Source organism: Boleophthalmus pectinirostris, unplaced genomic scaffold (assembly GCF_026225935.1).
Source record: "Boleophthalmus pectinirostris isolate CB_2022bp ecotype Guang Dong unplaced genomic scaffold, ASM2622593v1 HiC_scaffold_9, whole genome shotgun sequence".
NCBI classification, from domain to species: Eukaryota; Metazoa; Chordata; class Actinopteri; order Gobiiformes; family Gobiidae; genus Boleophthalmus; species Boleophthalmus pectinirostris.
Genome location: NW_026571541.1, coordinates 17,994,201 through 18,007,754, shown reverse-complemented (window position 1 = coordinate 18,007,754; position 13,554 = coordinate 17,994,201). Strand labels below are relative to the sequence as shown.

At 35.9% G+C, this 13,554-nt stretch overlaps 1 protein-coding gene across 1 annotated transcript in view; it reads left to right on the top strand.

Moving 5' to 3' along the window:
* The first annotated feature begins 112 nt into the window (after positions 1 to 112).
* The window catches only part of LOC110162036 (alpha-2-macroglobulin-like protein 1), a 55,508-nt gene continuing 42,066 nt past the window's right edge, over positions 113 to 13,554 (top strand). Inside the window, exons 1-2 of the mRNA XM_055148086.1 lie at positions 113 to 221; positions 541 to 644. The gene's annotated coding sequence lies outside the window, so the exon portion shown is untranslated. The remainder of the gene's footprint in view (positions 222 to 540; positions 645 to 13,554) is intronic.

Here is a 13,554-nt window from a genome sequence, read left to right as displayed (position 1 = left end):
ATAAAAACGAATAAACAAATGTGCTCAAAGTAAAAATGTATTCAGCATTTCTAAACCGGCCTGTTTTTATTATTGTATTGTCCAAGAAGTGCACGAAGAACAGTTCACGCATGCGCGATTGCGCGCAGCCTAGCGACTTTTTTCATGAACCTATCTGAGGAGATCAAATATAAAATGGCTAAGAATGTGTAGATTTTAATTATTTCAAAAAGAGTTTGTGGGTAAGTAGTCTAGTATTTATAACAGGTTGAAGGGCTATGGAGTAATCACCACACTATCACTATCACTACACTGTGATTGCGTAAAAAATGTGGTCTAGGTATCTATTTCTCGAGCATGTATAAACTTTTGCCCTAAACTTAGACATCTTACTTTTATTATGTGGCCTATACATTGCAGCACAATTTCACTAAAATGTAAATAGCAACATGAATGTGTCGTGATACGATTATAACGTAGGCCTATAACTTAAGACGTGGAATCTGTAATATAGCCTAAAGTGACCACAGGGTGAAGCTGACATCTCGCTCTCACACTTAGTTGGGAAGGTGCGTTGACATTCAACAGCGGAAGGATGGAGGTTGGATTCTGAATAAGAAACATCGAAGTAACCACTGAGTTAAACCAGCGCGTGGACTCCTTAGGTAAATATCAGTTTTATACTATGACTGTCAAAGAAGGCCTTTCCAATCTATAGCTTCATGTTGATTTACTTTATTCAGACTTTCTGTGCTTCTTTTTAATAAAGAATTGAGTACTGGAAACTGGGGAATATTTCCGCTGTAGTTATATGTTTATCTTTTTATATATCTTATTAGGCAACATTTTAAATGCTTTCTAAAATACTCTTGCTAAATTAAGTATGGAATGATGATGCTTTGTTTTTTAAGAACAGGTGCATTTTAATAGCTCTTTCAATATGTAAGTATAACTCCACAGCTTTTTAGTTTTTTTTATTTTTATTTAATCAGGACTGTCCACATCAGTATCACTAAAAGCCATAGGCAGGTCATGAGGACTGGCGGCTGCTTCGAACATGCTCTTCCTTTACAAGGTCTCATGCGATCTGGAAATTTAAGATGAGCATTAATATAGGACTCCAAGCAATCAAACTAACAAAATGCAATCTATTACTGAAATAGGTACCTTAACTATAAATCAGGTCTAAAACAGGACTAACATAAATAATAGATAAAGGCCTCAAAAGACATGTAAGCTGGGAACAAAAGAACAATCAAGGTCTACAAAAATAAACATAAAAATTGTGGAATGCAAAAAATGTAATCCTTAAATTAAACCAGGGCTGTACCATATACTACATAAAAGGGTATATGGACCACAGTTTGAGAATTGCTTCATTATGGACAAAATACAAACATTTTCCTTTCTTGATCCTGTAGTCAATGGTAATATTCTTCTTCTCCAGTCTGCCTTTTCGAGTGAGGTTGCATTTGAAGTGAGTGGTTGTATTGGCATAGATTTTCTTGTGTTTAGGGATGACCAGTGTGCAGTTTTTTTCTTTATAAGGTGGATCCATGTCTGTGCTGCTAATGACGCAGTAGTAAGGTGGAGAGTCACGGCAGTCTGCATACGAGCACTCTAACCTTGAACCAAACAAAAATAGTTTAAAGGTCCTGTATTATGCAAAATTTACTCTTGTGAGGCATAAGCCATGTTATAATGTTGTTACTTCATCAAAGACATACCTGGAGTTGTGTTTTGTTTCATTCACACATGTTTGAGTAACCCTTTTATTATTATTATTAGTCTGTCTACATCTCCGAAGCTCAAAATGCTCTGTTCCATGTTGTGATGTCAAGAACACAACTCCAGGTATGTTTGTGATGAGGAAGCAGAGTTTTTTTTTTGCTTTGGACCACCTGCTTGTCTCCATGGAGATGTTACTGCTTTGCCTGCGATGTTCCATTGTATTATATTCAACTTGTCTATCTCTACGAAGACAAACAACTGTGCTACCAGGCCAAGTCACAGGTCAGATCTGTGGAGAGGCGACCCTGCTCACTTTTTTAGCCTTGAAAATATCCAAAACTAAATAAAAGCTAATGTGTTTAATACAAAATTGTGGAACTTCCTAGGCATGAAATAAGTCTACATGGAGACATGGCATACAATCCATTACAAAAGTTACACAGTGCACGTTTAATTCAAGCTGGATATAATGACAGTGTACCGTAAACTGTTGTTGCTGTTGCAAGCTTTGAAGATGCCAAAATCCCCTTGTTTTTTCGCAGAGGACAGCACTGTAACACAAATATTTTCATGTCCATCTGAACTCAGGTATAGATCCAACAAGTATTCAAGAAGCGTGCGGAACGCAGGCAAATACGCTGGTAATAGGATGCTGTGGTTTGAGATGTAGACAGGGAGCAGACAGTGAATAACCAAAGATTTAAGGATATGGTACATTAATGGAAGATGGTTAGAGGGAGGCACAGGAAAAAAGGGCACAATAACCTTATGAAACCAGTTATAAGCCATGCATGTGATGTGACACACCAATATTACATCCAGCAAGGGCGGTTCAATTTGATTTATACTTAAGATTATAATAGCAGTTATTCCCATTCAGGTTTGTCACGTTATTTTAACTTAAGATATTTTTCACTAGGAACATACTGCTACGTAAACCGCCCATATTTCACAATTTTGTAATGTTTCCTTATCAAAAACATACCAGGAGTCACAACTCGAGGTACAGTATGTGACTCCAGGTATGTTTTGTCACCAGGAACATAATGCTACTTAAACCGCCCATATTTCACAGTTTTATAATGTTGTTTCCCCATCAAAAACTTGTGTCGTGACTGAAGGTATGTTTTTTTTGTGTGTGTGTGTTTTTGTTTCATTCACACATGTTTAACACATAACCCTCCATATTTGAGTATAATGTAATGTGGTAAGTGTGCCGCTGTGTTTTTAAACTCTAAATTATCTTTCATTTGGATAATTTCAGCCCTAGGATTGCTAAACTCTGCTGAACAAAGGGTTAAAGGGAAACTGTTAATTAGAAAACTGCCACTACATGACATCACAAGGCGGACCAGAGAATTTTGAGCTTTGGACATGTAGCCAGACTAATAATTAAGGGTGACTCAAACGTGTAAATGAAACAAAACAACTCCAGGTATATATTTGATGAGGGAACAACATTGTAACATGGCTTAAAGCTGACAAGTGTCAACTTTGTTTGTTCATTTTCTAATTGTGACCATTGAAATAACAATTTTCATTTGATTCTGATCAATATTGCAGCCTTATCCTCACTCTTCACATCTTATTTACAAACAGCAGCATCCAAATTAAAGGGAAAATCATCTGTTAAAGGTAAACATTGTGATTAAGACAAGGCCATGGGCGAGCTGTGGTATCTGTCGATCTTCTAAACGTGATTATGGCTCGTTCTGGTGACTGATGGGTTTGTTAGAGAAGAGGCAGGAACCACCACAATACAGTTAGCCTCCTTTTACATGCAACATACAAACAAAACACACACAATCACAAGCAATATGTGGAGTGAAAAGTAAAGTTTTACCGATTTGGAGACAAAGAAGAACTGCCACATAGAACATGTTACCAATCCACTGCTAAATTTGGAGAGATTAGAAAGATTTCATATTAACTTTTTGTATGTTTTTATGTGAAATGCAGATTCATGGTGTTATGCTACAGTCGTTAACATTTCTCAGCTGTCCAGGTAATTCAAAAACACTGTCCAGATAACTCACTATCTTTGAAAACTTTTCTACGTATAAAATACTAAAAATACCATCACTAAGCATTTACAATTTCTCATTTTATCAACAAGTGTTTAAAGAAATCTTACCATTTTTGATTTCCTGATTTCCTGTTGCATCAATGGGAGGAAGCGATCTGTTAGCAGTGTTTGCAGGGAAGGGCAGCTGGGCGCGTTGTTTTGAAGACCATCTTAAAGAGCTACTCACTAAAATTGTGTGTCTGTATAATGTTGGCACTCAGCATCTCTTTGGCTAATGCGATCATTAATGAGTAGAATGGATCTGGTGTAGGGACAGATTTTGTTGTTTATTTAGAATTGGAAATATGATTGCAAAAAATAGTATTTAGGTAAAACTATTCTTGCTTGAAAATACCACTAGAAACTAATAGAACAAAAACATATTTATTTCATATTTTAAAACCAAATCCTCAAATTACCCGCCGCTTGCTTTGCTGAAAATATTTAGTAGAGTTATTTAAAAAAATGTCTTTACTAAATAATTCCATATATCTTGCTTCATATATTTTGTGTCTTCTGTATGCGTATAAAGTGTAGAAAGTAGTAAGAATGAGAGGGTGTGTCCAAACTTTTGACTGGTGCTGTTTAAACCTGTTGAACATGTGTATTTATTTATATCAAATTTAGAAAGTAGTAAACATATAGAAAGAGCATTCAGAGCGTTAGTTCAGACTTTTGACTGGTAGTGTATATAATATGTAAGTAACTGTTTATGAGCCCAAAGCATAAACTGAAGTATTACTAGTATACTGTAATCTCTTATACACTGTTTTCAAGTAATTTCCCTCAATAAAGTGTTTCCAAGTGAGCAGTATATATCAAGTGGAATGGCCAGAATGGTTTGCAGGAGACTGTTACTTAACATATGTAAAATAGAAACTACAACTATTTTGAATAAAGTACAATTATTCAAACATATACTTCAACCTAAATTATCATTAAAACCCATTATCTGTGTAACATCTATGGCAGGGGTGGCGAACAAGTTTGACACAAAGAGCCGAAATTTTTAACTGTGAGAGTCAAAGAGCCACACCACACACTGACCTGCCAAGACAGACAGACACACACAAACACACCCAATTAAAAACATATTATTTCTTATAACACACTCCTCTCCTTACAATGATACAACAAGTATTGTTCTTGTGTTCATTTCAAGGAAAGTGTCCACCCTCAATACACACATCAAATGCACCTTAGCCAGAGTTAACACAGCAACTACCCTGGAGGCCACACACACAGGCACCTCTCTCTCATCTCATCACACACACACACACACACACACACTTTTTCTCACTATCTAATTCTCTGCCTCTCTCTGACACACACAACTACTGAACACACTTCAGATGCACAGATAGAACCTGTATAATGTAAATTGATGGAATATTAAAATATTCACACAAGCATGTTCAGTCAGGTGTTTTTTCCAAACTACACTAGGGCAAAATAAAAATGTCGCGTAAAAAAGGGTTCAAAGAAATTTTATTCAATGTGAAACACAAAAAAAATCTATTTGAATGTATAAACTAATGTCGGGATTTTTTATCATTAAATTTTGATACTTAATAAAAAATAAACAATACAATTTTTATACTAAGTTTTTAATTAGTATTGCTGGAGTGATGGGATGATATTCTCAGTGGGATTTCTGGCATCTCTTGTTTCCAGTAATCCTCTGCAAATCAGGTTTGTATTCAGTTGTAGCCACTCGGAGCAGTTCCTTTACGTGAGTGTCAGTCAGAACGGACCGATGCCTTGATTTCACGTGTTTCAAGGTAGAAAACAGGGACTGCAGACATATGTTGACGAGAACATCGACAGCAGCTTGAGAGCGGCTCTTTTTACACACGGGTATTTTTCAGTTGGCACAGTTCTCCAAAACGTAACAGGGCCTTCTTTCAAAAAAGATTTCAGTCTGTTATCTTCGCGTAGCTCAATCATCTCCAGTTCAGTAGCTGCCTCATCAGTGACAAGCGGGGATTTCAGGCAGTCAGTCTCTGCATTAAAAGGGTCGATGAGAAAAGTGATCTGTGGTCGTTTCTGCTGCAGGTCCTCAAACCGCGAAGTAAAGTTCCCGTGCAGCTGCGCAAGCAGTGTCACATACTGCGCTGTATTCATTTTAATGGCAGCCTTCTGCTGTGCGCTACGCAAAGAAGGAAAGTGGGATAAATTGCCGTTTTGAATGTGCACTTTGAAAAGCTTCAACTTGTTAATAAAAGAGAATACACTTTGTGCCAGATCAGGAAGAGTTTTTAATTTCCCCTGCAGATCCAGGTTTAGTTTATCCAAATGTGAAAGCATGTCCACTAAAAAAGCCAAATCCATAAGCCAGTTGGGGTCTGAACTCAAGGGGTAAGTTTTGTTCTTTTCTGCCATAAACAATTTTACTGCTTCCAAAAGTTCCAAAAAGCACGAAACCACTTTACCTCTTGAGAGCCTCTTGAGAGCCTCTTGAGAGCCATCTCACAGCGCAGTGCAGTGGCAGGTCACCAGGCAAGTCTGCGTCAAGTTCAGCTATGAGATTTTTGAACTGCCGGTGATTAAGAGCGTGCGTACGGATGTAGTTCACAATCTCCATCACAGGTTTCATGACGTGGTCTAAATTCAGTGTTTTGCCATTTTGACCATGAGGGTAACAGTCTGCAGCTCATGAAATGTTTCCTTCATTTCCCGGCATTAGACGTAACCCGCGAAGATGATTGGCAGTCACTTACGTGTCCGGAGCAGCAGAAAAACACCCAATCTGCCAAATTAATTTTAAAATATTATTTATTATTTGTTTTTAATACCCTCTGATGGATTCGAGTGTGGTTTAAGAGGAAAAAGAACTAAACATGAAACGAGGCAAAGAGCCACAGTATATAGAAAATATGATGAGGCAAAGAGCCGCATGCTTATTGGCCGAGAGCCGCATGCGGCTCAAGAGCCGCGTGTTCGCCACCCCTGATCTATGGTAACTAAAGTAGAGAAGACAAGTGCACAAAACAAAGCATGATGAATGAATAAATGAAATGAATGAAACATGAAAAGGAACATTAGTTAGACATGTTTATGTGTACTTGATGGATGGATGGACAGTCCTATGAAGTACTAAAGTCATTAATCATTATAAAGCATTGTAAAGAGAATGGTGAAAATGGGTGTGTTAATAGTTAATGCGTCAATCTGGTAAATTAATGTAGATGAAAGTAAACAAAGAATAGTTTTAGTAATAAATTTGAAACAGTCGCGCTGCGTCAGAAAAGCACTGGACAGCGCCCGGGGTTCGAACCCACGGAGGGGTGGAGGTTGTCGATTTTGCAATCGAAGTAACCACTGAGCTAAACCAGTACGGGAGTGAATGCGCCAAAAGGCCTTTATGTACCATGACTCAGCTCTAGTGTTTAGACAGTACACGCTGCTAGCAAAGTCCTCCTGTTAGTTAGGTCATGTAATAAGAAGGTGTGTTTACTCCAAATAATCCCTCTGAATTATTTATGAATATTGTGTTATTTTACTTAACTCATCTGTAATGCGGATTACAAAACCGTTTCTAGCATTATACTCTCGTGTCTCGCTACATGCCGCTACTGCGCTTTGATTTTACGTCCCTTTGCGTGCATTCGGTCACGTGGTCGCGAATCGCCAATTAGCAAGATATATTACCGCAAACCCCGAAAGCGCGGTAGATGCGACAGCATAAAAACTGGATAAGGTATTCCCCCTCTGTCTCGGCTGCGATTTTACGAATCCTACTATGGCCATACCATATTTGTAAATAATTAAGATCTAAATTTTTCAAATTCCCAATTGCATTGCAGATTCATTTTATAATTGTGAATGGTGTATACTCCTCTGATTTTCTGTGTAAACGTGTAAATCAAAGCATGCCAGTTTCAAATGTTAAATTAGAAAATGTTTCATATGGCTTCACTGTAAATAATTATCAGAATGAAAAAGCCAAATTGTAATAACTTCAGCACATAACTTTAGCCTACTGCTAAATACATGAATGATACAGGGCTGCTGCAATTGCATTTCTAACGAGGATTTGGAAAGAATAAAGGCTAACGAAGACTTTACTGAAGGTATCCTATCCTATAGATTGGTCTTATCAGCCTACATTATCTGCTATTATTTATGGAACACCCAGTAAATGCATATTTATATTATTATTCATTATATTGTAGGCTATGTTATTTTTCTTGATTGCATGTACATTTAAATTGGCTATGGTTTACCACTGCTCTCCTCTCTACTCCTCTTTAAATGACACTGTGATGATTTTTTTATTGTCTAACTCTAATGTAGGCCTATAATAGGCTACAATTATTGACATTTGACAACATCATTGCAATCTGTTGCTCATTAAAACTTCAGTGTTGTAAATTGGTAAGATTATTCTTTTTAGTTATGTACAGTTACCCACATTACATTATTTATTAATGTATTATTTATTATTATTTAACAAATTGTTGCCCACTTATTTTCTTTCTTAATGTAGGTTAGGCCTGGCCTACCTAATACACACTTCAGTGTGTCATCTGATTACCTATGACATAACCTCGTGTCTTCAACACATGTAAGATGAGCGAAACATTAATATGATGTTGTTTATGTTGTAACTGAAGACAGCAGCTGAAGACATTAGCCTATTACTCTTTATTTCCAGCAGCAAAACAAAACAATCTTCTTACCTTCTCATTTTCTCCACCTTTCTTCAGTATTCCGTTTGCCACTCTAACCATAAAAAAATAAAATTTGATATATTAATATATGATAAAATAATGGACAACAATCAATCAAAATAAACAATTTATTGATTTTAGGTAAATATTTTATTCACAAATGTCTTTTTTTTTTTTTTAGATTAAACCAAACACACTTGAAGAATGACCTGAAACTTTTTGCTAGTTCACTGAGCCTAATTGAGAGAAAAGAAGCTGGTTTTCTTAAGTCCTTATGAATTATTTTAATTTATTCCTTTAAATTAGAGCTTTCAAATTGCCCCTCTTATATGTGAATGTTTTTATTTACTGTTGTGTTTTTATGTCCTTATTTTACTTTTATAAGGTGTCGTTTTTGTTTGTTTTTTAAAAAAATCTCCATTTTCCGCTGCCTCGGAAAGATGGAAACTTAGCGCCCTGCAAATTATTATTAGTGGTGGAAGGTAACTAAATACAGGTAGTAAAGTGTACTTAAGTCAAAAAAATATGTTATCTGTACTTAACTTAAGTACATTTTAAAGTACTTTTTTTTACTTTTACTTCATTAAGTTCGCCTCTCCCCAGATCTGACCTGTAATTGATCCTGGTTTAGTCTCTATGAAAAGAGAAAGGTTTAATGCCGTACTGTGAAACTTTCCACACAAAGCAAAAACATCTCATGAGTTAAGTCGTTTGACGCACCCTTCAGCAGAACAGTTATATAATGCAACTTTCTATGCAAATTTGATAGCATGACCAGTGTTGCCAGATTGGGCGGGTGCCCAATTGGGCTTCTTCTGACTATGTTGGGCGGGGAGGGGTAGCCTTAGGCGCGCAGATAATATTGGGCTGTTTTCAACAAGTTTGGGCGTTTTTTGATTTCACATCACTCAATGTGATAGGCAATAACACAATAACGCAAGGAACCGTATGGGACTTTGACTCCTGTCTAGTCTAATGGAGGTTAGGTTTGGCTAGCCTCCATTAGGGTTAGGGTTGTGGTTGGGGCTGGGGCTATGTTTCGAGTTACGACTAGGGTTAGGTTTAAGCTTAGGGTTACGTTTAGGGTTGGGCCTAGTTTTAGGGTTGGTGCTAGGGGTTAGAGTCATGGTTGGGGTTTACGGTTATTAGGGTAAGTGTGTGGCATGGTGTTTGCAGGGTGCAGAGTTTTAGAGTGTGGCGTTTGTGGGGCATGGCGTAGGCGCACACAAGGGATGATCATTACAGTTTACAGCTACACTGAAAAAAAAAGGTTGCTGGATTTGTGTAAAAAAGTTATGGAAAGCGGTTGCACGCAATAAAATTATGTTTAGGCTTTGAAATTTTTTCGAACCCCTCTACACATATTTTTCTCGGAACATGAACATCACTTTTTCATGTTGATGAAATTTGAACAAATTATGCTGAATATGCATATTTATCTTATGGTACCTTATCATGAAATATATAAGTATGTATAATTAAATTTAATTGATCTAATTCTGTAAAAGAATACAAAAACAGTCTTTAGTTTTCCACAGTTCTGTATTGTCTTAAACAGAATCAAACACAAAGAGAGCACAGGGACAGAGATACACAGTTTGGAGCTGGACAGTGTGTGAAGATTTATTACAGTGAAGACGCTCTGGTCTCTGCCTGTGAACACAGGAATAACACATGATGATCACATTCTGATGATCTACTCTGTTGTACACTTATAGCAATTATTACTACAATAATGGACCAGAACAGAATCACAAGAACATTAGAACTCTATCTGCAGAAACAAAACTCACCATGTGCTGCTTTTCTTCCTCTAAACACAGTAACAGGGAGGGCATCTGGTATAAAGTCTCCTAATGCCACATCACCTTGTACAAGTACGATAACAGTTTCAATAGGAAGTTCATTTTGAAAAGATTTTAAATAATTTTAGTTGGTTTACTTACTTTGTTCATCTGTGGTCTGTGTTTTGTTGGTTCTCAAACATCTTCCTTTTTTCTGAAACATCAACTATAACATTCATGAACTTCCCCACAGCTACAGCAGAGCTCTGGACATCACTCTTTGTAGACGACTCTGGAAGCAACACATTCAAATCTTAGTACAAGTGTCACACTCTTGTAGATGGACAGTCAAAAACAATTTGTTTCAAGCTGTCCTTACATTAACTCTAATTTCAAATAAAACAACACAAACATGTTTTAACAATGACGACATTCTAGGCCGGAGAAGCACATAATAAAATCTTTGAAAAGTCTCACCTCCAGATCAGTTCTCATAATCCTCCTGCTCCACACTGTGTGTCCTCTGCTCCTGTAACTCTCCTGTGTCCTGTTACATTTGAATTTTCCCTCCAAAAGTTTTGGGGAGGAGAATTCCAGAGGGAGGAGCCTCACCAGAAATTATAATAAAGTCATGCTTCCTCAACCTGATTAAAACATGCAGGTCTCACATCGGCCACAATCAAGCGATGTTTGTAAGATTTAAACATGCTTAACAGAGAAACGTAAAAAAGTGATGTTACTGTTGTCAAATTCATTTTTGCAATTTGAGCAACCCCTCTCGGACCGTTTTTTCAGTGTATATTTAAATATTATTTTTGATAGATTTATTTATTACAGCATCATTTACATATTCACATATTCTGAACAACAGAAAAGCACATTTCTGTAAAAAGAGTGGGAAGAGGATGGACTTATATTAACTAGATGGAGTCCCTCTACCTACTGTATGTTATTATTATGCTTTAGAACTCAGTGCTACTTCCAGAATTTTTCAACTTATTTCCAAATCTTCTTAAACGACTGCCACTTAATGTAAAACTAAGAGATATTAATAATAGTCAGTGGTGGATGAAGTACTTAGTTTTGTTAAGTAAAAAGTACACATACAGGGGCAAAAAAGTTACTCAAGTAAAAGTAAAAGTATCGCATGAAAAAATCTACTTAAGTAAAAGTATTGAAGTACCAATTTAAAATATACTTTTAGAGTAAAATATAAAAGTATTCCATGCTGATTTTGATAAAGTTCTGTTCAAGTGTTAAAGTGTTAATTGTAATGATATTGATTGATGTTTTTTTGTTTGCTTAAAGCTAGAGTTTGAACTCAAAAGCTTTACTCAGGATGTTAACACAAATACTGTAAAAATAACCCGTAAAATCATGTGAAAAGTACTTTTTACTTTTCATTCCTTGTTCAAAAATGTAGTGGAGTAGAAAGTACAGATACCTGCTCTCAAATGTAGTGACATAAAAATAAATACAAAAAAAAAACATTAAATACATTTTTTTCAGCTGGGACTGCGGGAGGACTTTTCACAAAATACCAAAAAATGACCAAACCATCTTTTACATTTTTTAATGCTTGTGTAGCAGGATGAGCAAGTGGAACCTGTCACTCTCAGTGTTGCCAGATTGGGTTTAGTGATTTCTGCCCAATCATGTTTGAAAACCCAGCCTCTTCAGCAAAAAAACACATTAACGTTTTGTCACAGAAAACATTTCATCTTTGAATAAACATATGTAATCTGTTTCTTGGCTTTTTAACAACATTGCTTGTATTGAGAAAACATGTTAAATGTTGAACAGCATTTTCATTTCTCACAGAAAAAAGAACATTTAATGTTTATATAAAAATGTTGTAGGCTATTTAATGTGTAAAAGCATTGCCACTATTGAGAAAACATGTTAAATGTAAAACAGTATTTTTATTTGTCACAGAAATGTCATGTAGTCATCATGTAGCCAAATATTTGAGTAAACATGTTGTAATAGTGCCAATGTTTTTAAAACTCCTACAGATTAGCGTACAACATTTTTATTTAAATATTAAATGTTTTTTTTTCTGTGAGAAATTAAAATGCTCTTCTACATTTAAAATTTTTTTTCTCAATACTGGCAATATTTTTTTTAAAGCCCAGCAACGGATTACATATGTTTATTCAAAGATGTAATGTTTTTTGTGACAAAAATGTTGTTGGGTGTTTGTTTTTTTTTTGCTGAATAGGGTGGGTTTTTTAACGTAGTTGGGCGGAAATCACTAAACCCAATCTGGTAACACTGAGTGTGACAGGTTTTACTTGCTCATCCTGCTACACAAGCTTTAAAAAATGTAAAAAAAAATAAATAAAAATGGTTTTGTCATTTTTGGTATTTTGTGAAAAGCCCCCTCACAGCCTCAGTTTTAAAAGCTAGAGAGTCAAAGTAAAACGAGACTTTAAACACTCCACTGTGGAGGCTGTTCGGATGCGGGGGGGCAGAGCGTTTCTACGTTTTACCAAAGGTTTTACGTAACATGTTTTCTCAATCCTGGCAGTGTTTTTAAAAGCCAATAGATTGTGTTACAACATGTTTATTCATATATTAGGATAAGTGACATTTTTTTCTGTGACAAATGAAAATACTGTTTTACATTTAACAATGTTTTTAAAAAGCCTACAGATTAGTGTACAACATTTTTATTTAAATATTAAATATTCTTTTTTTCTGTGAGAAATGAAAATTCTGTTCTACATTTAACATTTTTTCTCAATACTGGCAATATTTTTAAAAAGCCCAACAACGGATTACATATGTTTATTCAAAGATGAAATGTTTTCTGTAACAAAACGTTTTTGGGCGTTTGTTTGCTGAAGAGGCTGGGTTTTCAAACATGATTGGTAGAAATCACTAAATCCAAACTGGCAACACTGAGAGTGACAGGTTTCACTTGCTCATCCTGCTACACAAGCTTTAAAAAAATGGTTACGTAATTTTTGGTACTTTGTGAAAAGCCCTCCCACAGCCCCAGGTGAAGTCAGAAAGGTATTTAAAAATGAATGTAGATCTGTCACAATCTCAGAGTGAAGAACCAGCAGCTTTCCTCAGCATCACCAGACCGCACTGCACGAGGTAAGGCCATAACGGCAAAATGATGTACTAGAGATGGTTTGCATATTCTTCCATTTTACACCTCTTTTTCATAATAATAAAACACCACAAAAACTGCAAAGAGCTAGATGCACACATTTTTTTTATGTGTTTCTAATTATTATCAGTGGTGGAGGGTAACTAAGAACAAGTAGTAAAGCGTACTTAAGTTTAAAAAAATGTGTCTGTACTTTTACTT